The 16,644-nt window shown below is 42.1% G+C and overlaps 1 protein-coding gene across 1 annotated transcript in view; it reads right to left on the bottom strand.

Annotated features, from left to right (window-relative positions):
* Window positions 1-16,644, bottom strand: part of PURG (purine rich element binding protein G) — a 55,449-nt gene that overhangs the window by 2,333 nt on the left and 36,472 nt on the right. The window contains exon 2 of the mRNA XM_040417878.1: window positions 3,460-3,529. The gene's annotated coding sequence lies outside the window, so the exon portion shown is untranslated. The remainder of the gene's footprint in view (window positions 1-3,459; window positions 3,530-16,644) is intronic.

The following is a 16,644-nucleotide window of genomic DNA, read 5'->3' on the forward strand; positions in this document are numbered from 1 at the left end:
GTTCACCACAAGATGTAAAACATTGGTGAGCCTCAAAAACAGGAAGACCAGATGAAAGTTTGCCAAACAACATCTACAAAAGCCTTCACAGTTCTGGAACAACATCCTATGGACAGATGAGACCAAGATCAACTTGTACCAGAGTGATGAGAAGAGTATGGAGACGGAAAGGAACTGCTCATGATCCAAAGCATACCACCTCATCAGTGAAGCATGGTGGTGGTAGTGTCATGGCGTGGGCATGTATGGCTGCCTATAGAACTGGTTCTCTTGTATTTATTGATGACGTGACTGCTGACAAAAGCAGCAGGATGAATTCTGAAGTGTTACGGGCAATATTATCTGCTCATATGCAGCCAAATGCTTCAGAACTCATTGGACGGCGCTTCACATTGCAGATGGACAATGACCCCAAAGCATACTGCAAAAGCAAACAGTTTTTTAAAGGAAAGAAGTGGAATGTTATGCAATGGCCAAGTCAATCACCTGACCTGAATCCGATTGAGCATGCAATTCACTTGCTGAAGACAAAACTGAAGGGAAAATGCCCCAAGAACAAGCAGGAACTGAAGACAGTAGAGGCCTGGCAGAGCATCACCAGGGATGAAACCCAACATCTGGTGATGTCTATGCGTTCCAGACTTCAGGCTGTAATTGACTGCAAAGAATTTGCAACAAAGTATTAAAAAGTGAAAGTTTGTGTGGCGAAAATAACCTCGCCACTGGGTTTTGGAGGGGCCTGTTTGCCAGCCTCTTGCCTCAGGATTATGGCCCATATACTAACTTTGAAGGAGAAGACAGACTGGCCGCACAGCTTCAGGCCTCCTGCACACGGCCGTTTTTTCCCCCCCGTTTACTGGCCGTTTTTTGCGTTCCGTATACGGAACCATTCATTTCAATGGCTCCGCAAAAAAAAACCGGAATGTACTCCGTATGCATTCCGTTTCCGTATTTCCGTTCTGTTCTAACATAGAACATGTCCTATTATTGCCCGCAAATCACGTTCCGTGGCTCCATTCAAGTCAATGGGTCCGCAAAAAAAACGGAACACATCCGTTTCCGTTCTTTGCTGAACCATCTATTGAAAATGTTATGCCCAGCCCAATTTTATCTATGTAATTACTGTATACTGTATATGCCATACGGAAAAACGGAACGGAAAAACGGAACAGAAACAAAAAAAACGGAACGGATCCGTGAAAAACGGACCGCAAAACACTGAAAAAGCCATACGGTCGTGTGCAATAGGCCTAAATCTGTGGAACTGTTTAGGGCAGGAAAGCCATGCTTGCGGTCGGCCAAATGTGACTTCCATGGAATTCGGAAACCTCTGCTCGGATCTGGGTGATTTTTGGATATGTTGGTCACCCAGATCAGAGCTATACATGGATGTATAAATTATGGGGATATGTGGGGTTTTGAGGTGTTTTCTGTGTTTTGGGAAAAATGTGTGTTTTCTGCCTGATTAAGTTAGCCTGTTATGTTTGGTAATTGTATCACAGGCAGAGCCCAACCAATGTGTTTTGGTAATTGTATTTTGTTGATTGCGTCAAAGACAATGCTTATTGTATTTTGTTGATTGAGTCAAAGACAGAGGGAAGGGGGTTTTGTGTACAATTGCTGGGAAGGTTTTAATACTGTAAATGCATGCGATTGGCTAAAATATAAACTGTCACAGTCTTCTACAAGGGCCCCAGGAGGAGTGTCCCTTGCTAAGAGACCTGCATAAAAGGCTGAAAAATAACCCATTAAAGAGTTCCTGTTTTACATTCAACATAGAGCCTCGTCTCATGTGTGTGGGGATTGCTATAGGCTGTATACTCCCCTGGCTATAACCCCTAGCTCTTGTAAGAGCTGTTCCTGTTCCTTGTTCCTCTGGTGGTATCGGTGTCGAGCCTAGTGCTTGGAGTCCTCGGGAGGCACTAGGAGCATCCATCAACGGAGGTACCCAAGTCAGGGTGTCAGGAGATCCGTTACATTAGTGGCAAGCGGCGGGATCGTTCCCACAGCCAGAGGGACAGCTACTTACAAAACACCAAACTCCCGAACGGCATACAAGGGAATGCTCCAAACCCCCGAACGGAAAACAGCATAGCACTCCAAACTCCCGAACAGAACCTCACGAATAGCTGCTAGCAGACGAATAGGAAATGCACCCAAGCGGCTTACACTCCTAGCAATCAATCAGTCTCTAACAGCATACAGTGAATCCCCCTAAGAACGAGACGAGGCTCTGTGTTGAGGGTCAAGCAGTGGACAGCCAGAGGTGTGTGTTTATTGTTCTTATATACACATTAGTACCACCCACAGGGTTTTGTAAAACAACCAGTAAACACGTACAATACACTCAGACACTCCCACACAAAATCCTCCCCTCTGCCTGTGATACAATTACCTTACACAATGGGTTAATGTAATTATCACAGGCAGGGGAATACACAGTTTTACACAATGTCTTCTGTCCTGGAGACAATTGGGAAGTAATGAAATTTATCTCCAAGGGCAAAGGCAAAACTTCATTAGCCACATGGTAGCAAAAGACAATCAAAGACATAAGAATATTTAACTGTGCAGCTATTGCATAAAACATAGACATTTAACATATCCCCAGATAGCTCCGGTCTGAGTGCATATTATTAGGTGAATGGCACTCAGACTACACGAATACAGTTCAATTGCCATGGAGCCAAATTCTTTCACATAGTGTTTGCAGGGGAAAATCAAGAGTTTCAACATGGGGCCATAGTCTAAAGGAAGCGGGCGGGCAACCAGGCTTCTCCAATGCATTGTGGCGAGATTGGTCTCGTCACAGTTTGATTTATGATTATTATTTTGTCCCATTACTTTTGGTCCCTTAACAAGTGGGAGGCACATATGCAAACTCTTGTAATTCCTACATCGTTCACCTGATTTGGATGTAAATACCCTCAAATTAAAGCTGACAGTCTGCAGTTAAAGCACATCTTGTTAGTTTCATTTCAAATCCATTGTGGTGGTGTATAGAGCCAAACATTTTAGAATTGTGTCGATGTCCCAATATTTATGGACCTGGCTGTATGTATTACAAGGTATTGATTTGGTATTTCAGCACATTGTACAGTACAATAGTACAGACGACGTTCACTCAGATCATTTTACAATTACAAGAATGCCTTTTTCTTTTGGTTTACAAAACTGCAGCTTATTTACTAAAACAGGCATTTCTGAGTGTAAAGGATTAAACAGTGACAACACTTTGGGAGAGATTTATCAAACTGCTGTAAAGTAGAACTGGCTTAGTTGCCCAGGGCAACCTATCAGATGCCACCTTTCATTTTTCACAGCTCCTTTGAAAAATTAAAGGTGGAATCTAATTGGTTGCTATGGGCAACTAAGCCAGTTCTACTTTACAGCAGTATGATAAATCTCTCCCTACGATTGTAAACAGGGCTAAATAATAGAAGCGGATCAGTGACCCACCTGTGCTCAAGCAAGGATATCATGAAGTACAGGGTTTGACAGCACCACTTCAGAAATGCAATATCTGCTCCTGTTGATAAAAATTAACAGTTAGCTAAAGATTTAATTCAATAGACAAGCAATTTTAAATTGAACTATTGCATAATGTTTATTAGTACTAAAATATGAATTATTCCTTAGAACAGAAATGAAGTGCAGCATCATAATTTCAATAAACTTTGCATAAAATCAATAGTATAAGGGAAAATACATTTTGTAATGTATCTTATTAGAGAAAAATATGTCTCATTCTCCAGCTACCTCTCCCCTTCCCTACCTGCCTCCTGTACGGATTGTTCACTCTCACTTCACGACTACAATCTGTATGGAGAAATTAGACACACTTGGGCACATTTATTAAGACCAGCATTTTAGACGCCGGTCTTAATAAAGGACTGCGCTGGTGGTGGATCCGCCAAAGTTATGAAAAGGCGCAGCCTCTATATAACTTCGGGTGATCCACCGCCGCTTTCGGGTGATCCACCGCAGCTTCCTAACTGTCTTAGGGTCCATTCACACGTCCGTAAGTGTTTTGCGGACCCGCAAAACACGGACACCTGCAATGTGCGATCCGCAATTTGCGGATCCGCACATAAGACACTATAATAGAAAATGCCTTTTCTGGTCCGCAATTGCGGACAAGAATAGGACATGTTCTATTTTTTCCAGGAATGAAATTGCGGATCCCGAAAAAACGGATGCGGATCCCGAAAATGCAGATGCGGATCCAGGAAATGTGGATTTGCATCCGTTCCAGCCCCATTGAAAGTGAAAGTGAATGAATCCACAAATTGCGGAACGAATGCGGACCCAAATTACGGACGTGTGAATGGACCCTTACTCTTAGGGCTCTTTCACACTTGCATTGTTGTGTTCCGGCATAGAGTTCCGTCGTCGGGGCTCTATGCCGGAAGAATCCTGATCAGGATTATCCCAATGCATTCTGAATGGAGAGAAATCCGTTCAGGATGCATCAGGATGTCTTCAGTTCAGGACCGGAACGTTTTTTGGCCGGAGAAAATACCGCAGCATGCTGCGCTTTTTGCTCCGGTCAAAAATCCTTAACACTTGCCGCAAGGCCGGATCCCGAATTAATGAAATGCATTAATCCGGATCCGGCCTTAAGCTAAATGTCGTTTCGGCGCATTACCGGATCCAACGTTTAGCTTTTTCTGAATGGTTACCATGGCTGCCAGGACGCTAAAGTCCTGTTTGCCATGGTAAAGTGTAGTGGGGAGCAGTATACTTACCGTGCGTGCGGCTCCCGGGGCGCTTCAGAGTGACGTCAGGGCGCCCCACGCGTATGGATGACGTGATCGCATGGATCACGTCATCCATGCGCATGGGGCGCCCTGACGTCACTCTGAAGCGCCCCGGGAGCAGCACGCACGGTAAGTATACTGCTCCCTCGCTCCCCACTACTACTATGGCAGCCAGGACTTTAATAGCGTCCTGGGTGCCATAGTAACACTGAACGCATTTTGAAGACGGATCCATCTTCAAATGCCTTTAGTTCACTTGCGGTGTTACGGATCCGGCGGGCACCTCCGGCAAATGGAGTGCACGACGGATCCGGACATTGCAAGTGTGAAAGAGGCCTAACATGCCTAAAAGAGGCATAGAAAATGGTAAATGAGACGGACCTGCGTGAGCGGGGAGAAGTTGCAGACTGCAGCACAAAGGACCTTTGCGGCCAATCTGCACCAGAAATACAGCCAATTTAGACGTATTTGTTTAAAAAAATGACCCCCATTATTCGCTTACTGAAAAATGTGGGTACGCGCTTCTTATAGACGTCTATGGAAAGTGGAGGAGGATGAGGAGGTGTGAGCTGCTGGAGGGGGACAGACGCTGCTGCTGGCTCTAGTAAGTTTTCTGCCTCACCCCAGTTCTGGATATACAGCTATAATGCTCAGTAGGGCCTCATGCACACAACCGTTTTTTTTTGCGGTCCGCAAAACGAATTTCATTTGTTCCGTGACCGTTTTTTCTTCCGTGGGTCTTCCTTGATTTTTGGAGGATCCACGGACATGAAGGAAAAAGTCATTTTGGTGTCCGCCTGGCCGTGCGGAGCCAAACGAATCCGTCCTGACTTACAATGCAAGTCAATGGGGACGGATCCGTTTGACGTTGACACAATATGGTGCAATTGCAAACGGATCTGTCCCCCATTGACTTTCAATGTAAAGTCAGGAGTCCCTATTATACCATCGGATCGGAGTTTTCTCCAATCCGATGGTATATTTTAACTTGAAGCGTCCCCATCACCATGGGAACGCCTCTGTTAGAATATACCATCGGATTTGAGTTAGATCGTGAAACTCAGATCCGACAGTATATTCTAACACAGAGGCGTTCCCATAGTGATGGGGACGCTTCAAGTTAGAATATACTGAGAACTGTGTAATAACTGCCCCCCGCTGCCTGGCAGCACCCCATCTCTTACAGGGGGGTGTGATCAGCACAATTAACCCCTCAGGTGCCACACCTGAGGGGTTAATTGTGCGTATCATAGCCCCCTGTAAGAGATCAGGTGCTGCCAGGCAGGAGGGGGCAGACCCCCTCCCTCCCCAGTTTTAAATTCATTGGTGGCCAGTGCGGCCCCCCTCTCCCCCCCGGTAATTAAAACCACCTTCCCCCATCATTGGTAGCAGCAGAGAGTTCCGATTGGAGTCCCAGTTTAATCGCTGGGGCTCCGATCGGTTACCATGGCAGCCAAGAAGCTACTGCAGTCCTGGCTGCGATGGTTACTTAGCAATAGAAGCATTATACTTACCTGCGATGTCTGTGACCGGCCGGGCGCTCCTCCTACTGGTAAGTGACAGGTCTGTGCGGCGGCATTGCGGCGTATTGGCCACCAATGAGTTAAATACAGGGGAGGGAGGGGGGGCCGCACTGGCCACCAATGAATTTAAAACTGGGGAGGGAGGGGGGTCTGCCCCCTCCTGCCTGGCAGCACCTGATCTCTTACAGGGGGCTATGATACGCACAATTAACCCCTCAGGTGCGGCACCTGAGGGGTTAATTGTGTGGATCACCACCGCCCCCTGTAAGAGATCAGGTGCTGCCAGGCAGGAGGGGGCAGTCATGTACACAGTTCGTAGTATATTCTAACTTGAAGCGTCCCCATCACTATGGGAATGCCTCTGTGTTAGAATATACTGTCGGATCTGAGTTTTCACAAAGTGAAAACTCAGATCTAAAAAGCTTTTATGCAGACGGATCAGCGGATCCGTCTGTGTGAAAGTAGCCTACGGACACGGATGACAATCTTATGTGCATCCGTGTTTTTTCACGGACCCATTGACTTGAATATGTCCGTGAACCGTTGTCCGTCACGGACACACGGATCACGGACACGGAGGTACAACGGTGCATTTTCCGAGTTTTCAACGGACCCATTGAAAGTCAATGGGTCCGCAGAAAATCACGGAAAACGGAACAACGGACACGGATGCACACAACGGTCGTGTGCATGAAGCCTAATGCTGTATAATGCCCTACATGCTGCTTCTTTCGAGGGTGTGCTACAGAAAGATTGAGGCATAGGATCTCTATGTGTACTATGTATGGAAGACATCTCAAAAGCTTGTCCCCACTAACCAACTCAGAGGAAACGATTCAGCTTGCAGAGTGGAAAATCGTATATCCAAATCATATAATGACAACATATAGTGTTATTCTTTACTTACACACAACAGCTTATTCTAAAAAGCCCCCTACAATGAGGGGTAGCCCTTAAAGTTTGCAAACTGTCCACGATCATTACAATTGTTGATTTACACGTCTGGGATTTTTTCTTACTTTATATGCCTTTCTGCTTTCCCCAGCAGTTCTGGATGGGGCATGTGAACACTACACTACTACTGCCTGCGCTACATTGCCCTGACAGGTAATACTCGCCCCATGCTGGTACACAGACTACAGTGGCTTGAAAAAGTATTCATACCCCCTGAACATTTCAATTTTTTTTTTCCGAATTACTCCCACAAACTTAAATGTATTTTTATTGGGATTTTATGTGATAGACCAACACAAAGTATCAAGTATGTGTGAAATGAAAAGAAAAATGATACATGGTCTTCAAAAAATTTTATAAACAAAAATCTGGAAAGTGTGGTGTGCATTGGTATTTAGCTCTCTGTACTCTGATACCCCTAAATAAAATCATGTGACCAACTACCTTCAGAAGTCACCTAATTAGTAAATAGAGTCCACCTGTGTGTAATTTATTCTCAGTATAACTACAGCTGTTCTGTGAAGGCCTCATATTTGTTAGTGTTAGCATCATGACCAAGGAACACACCAAACGGGTCAGGGATAAAGTTGTGGAGAAGTGCAAAGAAGGTTAGATTATAAAAATATATCCCAACCTCTGAACATCTAACGGAACACTGTTCAATTCATCCTCCAAAAATGGAAGGAGTATGGCACAACTGCAAACCTACCAAGACATGGCCATCCACTTAAACTGAGAGCCCAGGCAAGAAGAGCACTTATTAGAAAAGCAGCCAAGAGGCCCCTGGTCACTCTGGAGGAGCTGAAGAGATCCACAGCTCAGATGGGAGAATCTGTCCACAGGACAAGTATTAGTCATGTACTCCACAAATATGGCCTTTATGAAAGAGTGGCAAGAAGAAAGCCCTTTTTGAAAGTAAGCCATAAGAAGTCCCATTTGCAGTTTGTCACAAGCCATGTAGGGGAAACATCAAATATGTGGAAGAAGGTGCTCTGGTCAGATGAGGCCAGTCAACTTTTTGGCTGAAAGGGGTATTCTCATCTCAGAAAATGGGGGCATATCACTAGAATATGACCCCATTGTCTGAAAGGTGCAGGTCCCACACCAATCTTGTAAACTGAGCCGACAAAGTGAAGGCAGGCGCACAGAGCTTGTGTGGCCACACTCCATAAATTTCTAAGGGGCAGCTGGAAATAGCGCTGGCTTGGCTATTTCTGTTGGCCCTGAACACACCATGTCCACCTTGAAACACAATAGTGGCAGCATCATGCTATGGGGATGCTTTTCTTCAGCAGGGACAGGGAACCTGTTCAGAGTCGATGGGAAGATGGATCGAGATGAATACAGGGCAATCCTGAAAGAAAACCTGGTAGAAGTTGCAAAAGACTTGACTGGGGCAGAGGTTCACCTTCCAGTAGGACAACAACCCTAAGGATGCAGCCAGAGCTGTAATGGAATGGTTTAGATCAAAAGCATATTCACGTGTTAGAATGGCCCAGTCAAAGTCCAGACCTAAATCCCACTGTGGCAAGACTTGAAAATTGCTGTTCACAAACGCTCTCCATTCAATCTGACTGAGCTTGAGCTATTTTGCAAAGAAGAATGGGCAAAAATTTCAGCCTCTAGATGTGCAAAGTTGATAGAGACATACCCCAAAAGATCTGCAGCTATAATAGCAGCAAAAACTGGTCCTATACAAAGCACTGACTCGGGGGAGGGCTGAATACAAATGTATGTCACACTTTTGTGACACAGGTTTAGAAGTGGCAGTGGATCTGCCGAAGTTATGTAGAGGCCGGTGCCTCTACATAATTTTGGTGGATCTTCCGCCAGTGCAGGGCTTTAATAATAACGGCACTAAATCGCCAGTCCTAATAAATGTTCCCCTGTATGTTTACAGATGCCGCCGCTAAGTGAGCTGCCTTTGTCTTTTTAAATTTTAATTTTGTGGCATAAAAAAAAAACCATTCTCTAGATCAGTACAAAAGCAATACCTAACATACATTTTTAGGTTGTTATGGATGTGGCAAAAATGTGGAGGGGTTTAATTTTTTTTCTTTAATTTTAAAAAATAAATAAAAATATAACACTTTCAGGAGAGAGAATGGATTTTCCAACTTTTTTTTTTTATTTCAAATAAAACTTTGAGTTGTTTGTAGATTTGATTAGTCCCACATAGGTACTAGCGTTTGTTTGATCGCTTACATAATACAATGCACTACTTATGTAGGGCAATGTAATATCTTGTGGGTGGGAAACTGAAAAGCAATACATAGAAGGCAAACTTAGGGCCTTTATTATACCCCTGCCCTGGATGTCATTTAAACAAAGTAGTTGACAGAGGGAGACCCTCCCTTTAAGACCGCTTAGATGCCACAGTGACTATAAATTGCGATAACTAAGAGGCTAAACATCAGAGCAGGCGGTCAGCTATTATAGCATTTGCTCTTCCTGGCACAGGAGACCTGTCCAACACTAAAGCCATTGGAAAAAAAGTGAAGGCCTAGCTTAAAGTCCTTTGACTCATATCAAAAGTAATATTGGTGGTAACAAGTCAGTAAAAACATAACTTTTCAGACTACCATTCCTAGAAATTGAGCTCCATTTTAAAGATGAAAGATAAAACCCCATTTAAAAAAATATGAATACCATTGAAACAAGGACTCAGCAGTCCATGAGACAACTCTTAATTGAGGAGATTTACAGGTAACCTAAAAAAGCTGATGAATTTAGGGGTCTGCAAAAATTGCCCTACAGTTGTTGCCTAAAAAAACAAACAAAAAAAAAAACAATGAGTACTCACCTAACCGATCCCCTGCCGCTGCTCTAGTCCCGCTTCTTTCCACTTGCCTCAGGCTCAAAATTTAGGATACTGATTGGCCCACCTAATCAGCCAATCACTAGCCAAAGAGGTGACCAGCCTCGGACAGTAATTGGCTGAGCGAACATGGAAAGCCATTTCTTGCATGTCAAAGCCTGAGACTAGGAGCATGGCCCGAAGCAGCGGTGGCGGATTAGTAAAGTGAATACTGATAGCCTTTTGAATTTTTTATTTAAGTCATTTCGATTCAGTTTCTAAACAAAAATCGGGTAAAAAATGGCGTACTGTGCATTCCTCACAGTTCAAAAATGCTCCCTGTAGTGTCACAAAACATGGGGCTGGGGTATTAAAATATACAGTATAAAGTAACCTTTAACAAAGTCATTTTATATATTTCCATACAATATTACAGCAAGTAAAAAATTAAATACTAATATGTGAAAGAATGCTCAGCCAACCTTACCTTTGTTCCAAGCAGCAACCAACACTATTTATAATATGCAGCAAAATATATGTTACATTCAAATCAGTGAAAACTTGGCCTTATAAGCACATACTGTACATTCACGTGCATAAGTACCAAAAAGTAACAGGTTATAACAGGATTTTGCTCCCCTTACCCCCACAGCAATGCACAGCACAGACACTGTCAAAGTCATTGCAGCCACTTCACACCATGTAATGCTTACACACTGAGCTGCAGAAAGCAATCAAAACCCTTGCATTGTATCCCTTTTATGAAGTTGTTTGGCCTTTCTATTAACTTGAAATTACATTTCTGCTTTAAAGCAGGCTTAGTGGTTCATGGCCATTGTCATTAGGGCAGCATTAGAGGAAAGGCAGTGTACAGAAAGCAGGACATGTTCTGGTCACACATTTTTTGGCACAAGCAGATATCACACACAGGGATGAAGGATCTGAAAGCTCTTAATAAAATTATGATGTTTTCCACTGCAAAACACTGAGGATGAAAACAGATAGATACTGGAGTTCAAGATGTTAACAAGGTTTAGGGAGGACAGAATGTACATAGTTTGGTTTCTTTCCTCATATCACAAGCCATTTCATACCATTTGAGAAGCTCTTCAGCACTGTAGTTTGTCATGGTTCATGTGGCTTTAAGTTGCCTATTTGTTCTTTTTCCACAAGGGACCCAGACAAGATTGTTCTAAAACCCAACATTATTACCATTGAACTGTATTATATACCATTTTTATCAGCAGGCTTAAAGGGGCAGTCCGATGCCAGAAAAAAATATTTTCATTATTTTGCCAATGTAAAATAACGAAATAATAAACCGTATTTTTCAGACTTTAACCACTTCATGCATTTTCACGTACATGTACGTGAGGGAATGCGGCTTCTTGCTGCATCCTCACGTGCATGTACGTGATGTGATCCGCAGCACGGGCCCGGCTGTTACCGATTAACCCTTTCACATGCCAACACGAAGTGTAATTCCAAGCGATCAAAAAGATAAATGTACCCCAAAATAGTGCCAAACAGTAAAAAAATTATACACTACCTAAGACAACCCTCCAAAAAAAAATAAAAAAAAATATGGCTTTCAGAAAATGGACAAACATGATTTTTTTTCCTTAAAAAATGCTTTTATATTGTAAAACTGAAATAAATGTTAAAAAAAAAAAAAAAGTATACATATTAGGTATCGCCACATCCGTAACGACATGCTCTATAAAAATATCACATGGCCCAAACCCTCAGGTGAACACCGTAAAAAAATTATAAAAACTGTAGCAAAAATGCAATTTTTTGTCACCATACATCACAAAGTAATTCCAAGCGATCAAAAAGACATATGCACCCCAATATAGTACCAAATTATTTATTCAGGCAAAAAATGAGCCCCTACATAGGACAATCGCCCACAAGATAAAAAAATAAAAATAAAAAAAATTATATATATATATATATATATATATATATATATATATATATATATATATATATATATATATATATATATATATATATATCTTTTAGAAAATGGAAACACTAAAACATGATTTTTTTCTTCAAAAAATGCTTTTATAGTGTAAAACTGAAATACATTTAAAATTTTTTGATATATTAGATATCTTCATGTCCGTAGTGACTTGCTCTATAAAAATATTATATGACTTACCCCCTAAGATGAGCAACATAAAAAAATTTAAACTGTGCAAAAAAGCTATTTTTTGGTCACCTTACATGACAGTTTAATTCCAAGTGATCAAAAAGACATATGTACCCCAAAACAGTACCAAACAGTAATCTTTTCCTGCAAAAATTGAGCCCCTACCTAAGCAAATAAAATGGCTGTTGTGGCACAGTTTTTATTTAGTTTTTTTACGGAGTACTCTTGACAGGATAGATCATGTGTTGCTTTTATAGAGCAGGTTTTTGTTTCAGTTTGACATGATAAAGCATATTTGAAAACAAAAATAATGTTTTTGTGTCTTCATTTTCTGAAATCTACATTTCTTTTATTTTTCTGCCGATAGTCTTGTGCAGGGGCTATTTATTTGCAGGAAGAGCTGCCATTTTTATTGGTACCATTTTTGGGTACATACGATTTATGATCATTCAATATGACACTATTTTGGGATAAGATGACCACAAAAATTTATATTTTGGCACAGTTTTTTTTTAAATAGAGTTCAACTGAGGGGGTGGTAGATCATGTGATATTTTTATAGAGCAGGTTTTCACAGACGTGGCAATACCCAATATGTCTACTTTTTTATGTATTTCAGTTTTACACAATAAAAGTATTTTTGAAAAATAATCATTTTAGCATCTCGTAATCATCTGCTCTATAAAAATATATCACATGATCTATCCCCTCAGGTGAACGCCGTAAAAATAAAGAAATAAAAACGGAGCCAAAAATGCAATTTTTTGTCACCATCATAAAAAGTGTAATTCCAAGCGATCAAAAAGTCATACACAACCCAAAATGGTACCAGTCATCTCTTCCGTCCAAAAATGTGCCCTGCATAACACAAAATCGCCCCAAAAAAATAAAAAAATAAATGACTTTCAAAAATGCTTTTATTGTGTAAAACTGAAATACATAAGAGTAGACCTATTAGGTATTGCCACATCTGTAAAAACCTGCTAAAATATCACATGATCTACCCCCTCAGTTGAACACTATTAAAAAAATAAAAACTGTGCCAAAATAGCCATTTTGTGGTCACCTTGCCCCAAAAAAGTGTTATATTGAATGATCAAAAATAATATGTACCCAAAAATGGTACCAATAAAAATGTCAGCTCTTTCTGCAGAAAATAGCCCCTACAATAGACGATCGGCAGAAAAATTTAAGAAATGTAGATTTTAGAAAATGAAGACACAAACATTAATTTATATTTGTTTTCAAAAATGCTTTATTATGTAAAACTGAAAAAAAATAAAAAATAAAAACACATATTTGGTATTGTTGCGTCCGTATAAACCTGCTCTATAAAATAAAAACACATGATCAATCCTGTCAGGTGTACTCCGTAAAAAACAAAAAATAAAAAAACTGCGCTACAACAGCCATTTTTTGGTTACTTTGCCTCACAAAAAGAGTAATATCAAGCAATCAAAAATAATGTGTACCCCAAAATAGTACCAATAAAACTGTCACCTCATCCCGTAGTTTACAAAATGGAGTCACATTTCGGGACTTTCTACTCTAGGGGTGCAGGGGGTCTTCAAATGTGACATGGCAACTTAAAATTAACCCAGTAAAATCTGCCCTCCAAAATCCATATTGCGCTCCTTTCCCTCTGTGCCCTGCCGTCTGCCCTTACAGCAGTTTACCACCACATGTAGGGTGTTTCTGCAAACTGCAGAATCAGGGGGGGAAAAAATTGTGTTTTCTTTGGCTGTTCAACCTTGCTGTATTACAGGGAAAAATAAATAAAAATGGAAAATCTGAAAAAATTAAAATAAATAAAAAAATCTGTGTTGAATAACTGGAAGGGTGTAGTTTCTAAAATGGGGTCTTTTATAGGTGGTTTCTACTATGTAAGCCCAACAGCGACTTCATATCTGAACTGGTCCTTAAAAAGTAGGTGTCACACCCTGCCCTGTGGGTGTTCTGAGGAGATCTGTCAAAATTGCTGCACGTGACTCGATCTGACAGTTTGTTTTGTTGTGGGTTTGAGCAGAATCCCACCTCCTCCCAGGTGTTTTTCTTTAGGTAATTGGTGAGGCTATTTATTCCTCTCTCTCCCGATAGCCTTTGCGGGTTATAGTTCTGCCTTGTGTGAGCTCTGGAAGTTTGGTGAATCGTCTGCTCCTACACATCAAGATAAGTCCTTTTCTTTTTTTCCTTCTGTGTCCGTTTTGACTAGGCCTCTAGGGTGACGCTAGCTCCTTCAGTTGCTTTTTCTCTGCCGACCGGTTCACAGTCCCTCCGGTCGGTGGATGAATTTTTCGGAGCCTTGGGCCCGATTTAGAATGACCCAGACCGGGTCTCTATGGCTGAATCTAAGTTGTGCAGCTTGTGCCAGGGAGAAGGTACTGCTGAGTCGTATTGTGCTGAATTTAGAAGAAGGGCGACTGACTAGGAGTGGAATTATCCTGCACTCCGTAGTCAGTTCTGTAAGGGGCTATCTGAGAGATTATAAGATGCCCTTGCATTTCATGAAAATCCTGATTCTTTGGAGGCGGCCAGGTCTTTGGCTGTACGTATTGATAGACTTCTTAGGGAGAGGTGCAAGGTTCTCCTCGGGCAGGGGGTGCTGTCTGGTGGGGAATCGGTCCCTCCTGTCCCTCGGGGTACTATGACACTTGAATCAGGGACTGGAGAGGAGCCTATGCAACTGAGTCAGGTTACTTCTTGCTCTGGTTATAGGAATTTTAGGAAGCTGAATAGACTGTTACTTCTGTGGTAAAGAAGGTCATTTCGTTAATGTGTGCCCCTTTATTAATCCTCGAAGTGGTAATGAAAAACAAATCGGGGATTCCTTCAAAGGAAAAAAAAGCTCCCTTAGGCTCCATTCAGACGTCCGCAACGTGTTTTGCGGATCCACAAAACACGGACAGTGGCAATGTGCGTTCCGCATTTTGCGGACCGCACATTGCCAGCACTATAGAATATGCCTATTCTTGTCCGCAATTGCGGACAAGAATAGGACATGTTCTATTTTTTTCGGGAACGGAATTGCGGACCCGGAAGTGCGGGTCCGAAATTCCGTGTCTGGGCAGCACATCGTGCTGCCCCATAGGAATGAATGGATCCGCAATTCCGTTCCGCAAAATATGGAACGAAATTGCGAAAGTGTGAATGGACCCTTACTCTTGGTAGTGTGAATGGCGAGTCAGAGCAGCCATATTCGTATCCTACCTGCAGTACCCGATTCCTCCTGCCTGCCATGGTGGCGCTAGACTCAGGGAATTTTGAGTTAAAGGTATTTGTTGACAGTGGCGCAGGGGGTTAATCTTATTGATTTTAAATTTCTTCAGAGTCATGGTTTTAAAACTAGTGCATTAAGCAAAAAGATACCAATGTTTGCTATAGATTCCGCACCCCTCTCGCAAAGATGTCTAACTCATAGGCCTCTTTCACATGGGCGTCATGTTTTTTGCCCGGATAAGATGCGGGTGCGTTGCGGGAAAATGCGCGATTTTTTCACGCGAGTGCAAAACATTATAAAAATCGGCATGTTTTGTACCCAAACCTGAACTTCTTCACAGAAGTTCGGGTTTGGGTTAGGTGTTCTGTAGATTGTATTATTTTCCCTTATAACATGGTTATAAGGGAAAATAATAGCATTCTTAATACAGAATGCATAGTACAATAAGGCTGGAGGGGTTAAAAATAAATAAATTATTTAACTCACCTTAATTTACTTGATCGCGCAGCCCGGCTTCTCTTCTGTCTTCTTCTTTGCTGTGCACAGGAATAGTACCTTTGATGACATCACTGTGCTCATCACATGGCTCATCACCATGGTGAGGGACCATGTGATTGGACCATGTGATGTGACGTCATCACAGGTCCTTAGCCGGCAGCTCAACATTACAGAAGAAGACAGAGATCCGCAACTACGCGATCAAGTGGACTCTGAGTTAATTTTTTTAAACCCACTATTTTACTTTGCATTCTGTATTCAGAATGCTATTATTTTCCCTTATAACCATGTTATAAGGGAAAATAATACAGATCGGGTCCCCAGCCCGAATGTCACCTAGCAACCATGCGTGAAAATCACACCGCATCCACACTTGCTTGCGGATGCTTGCGATTTTCACGCGGCCCCATTCACTTCTATGGGGCCTGCGTTGCGTGAAAAACGCAGAATATAGAGCATGCTGCGATTTTCACGCAACGCACAAGTGATGCGTGAAAAATCACAGCTCATGTGCACAGCCCCATAGAAATGAATAGGTCAGGATTCAGTGCGGGTTCAATGCGTTCACCTCACGCATTGCACCCGCGCGGAATACTCGTCCGTGTGAAAGGGGCCATATTGTTCAGGATATTCATTTGAGGGTGGGTGATTCTCATGTTGAGTTCATTTATTGTTTTGTTATGAAAGGTTTGCCTGCTCAGATGGTTCTGGGCTTACCATGGTTGATAAAACAT

Source organism: Bufo bufo, chromosome 2 (genome assembly GCF_905171765.1).
Source record: "Bufo bufo chromosome 2, aBufBuf1.1, whole genome shotgun sequence".
NCBI lineage: Eukaryota > Metazoa > Chordata > Amphibia > Anura > Bufonidae > Bufo > Bufo bufo.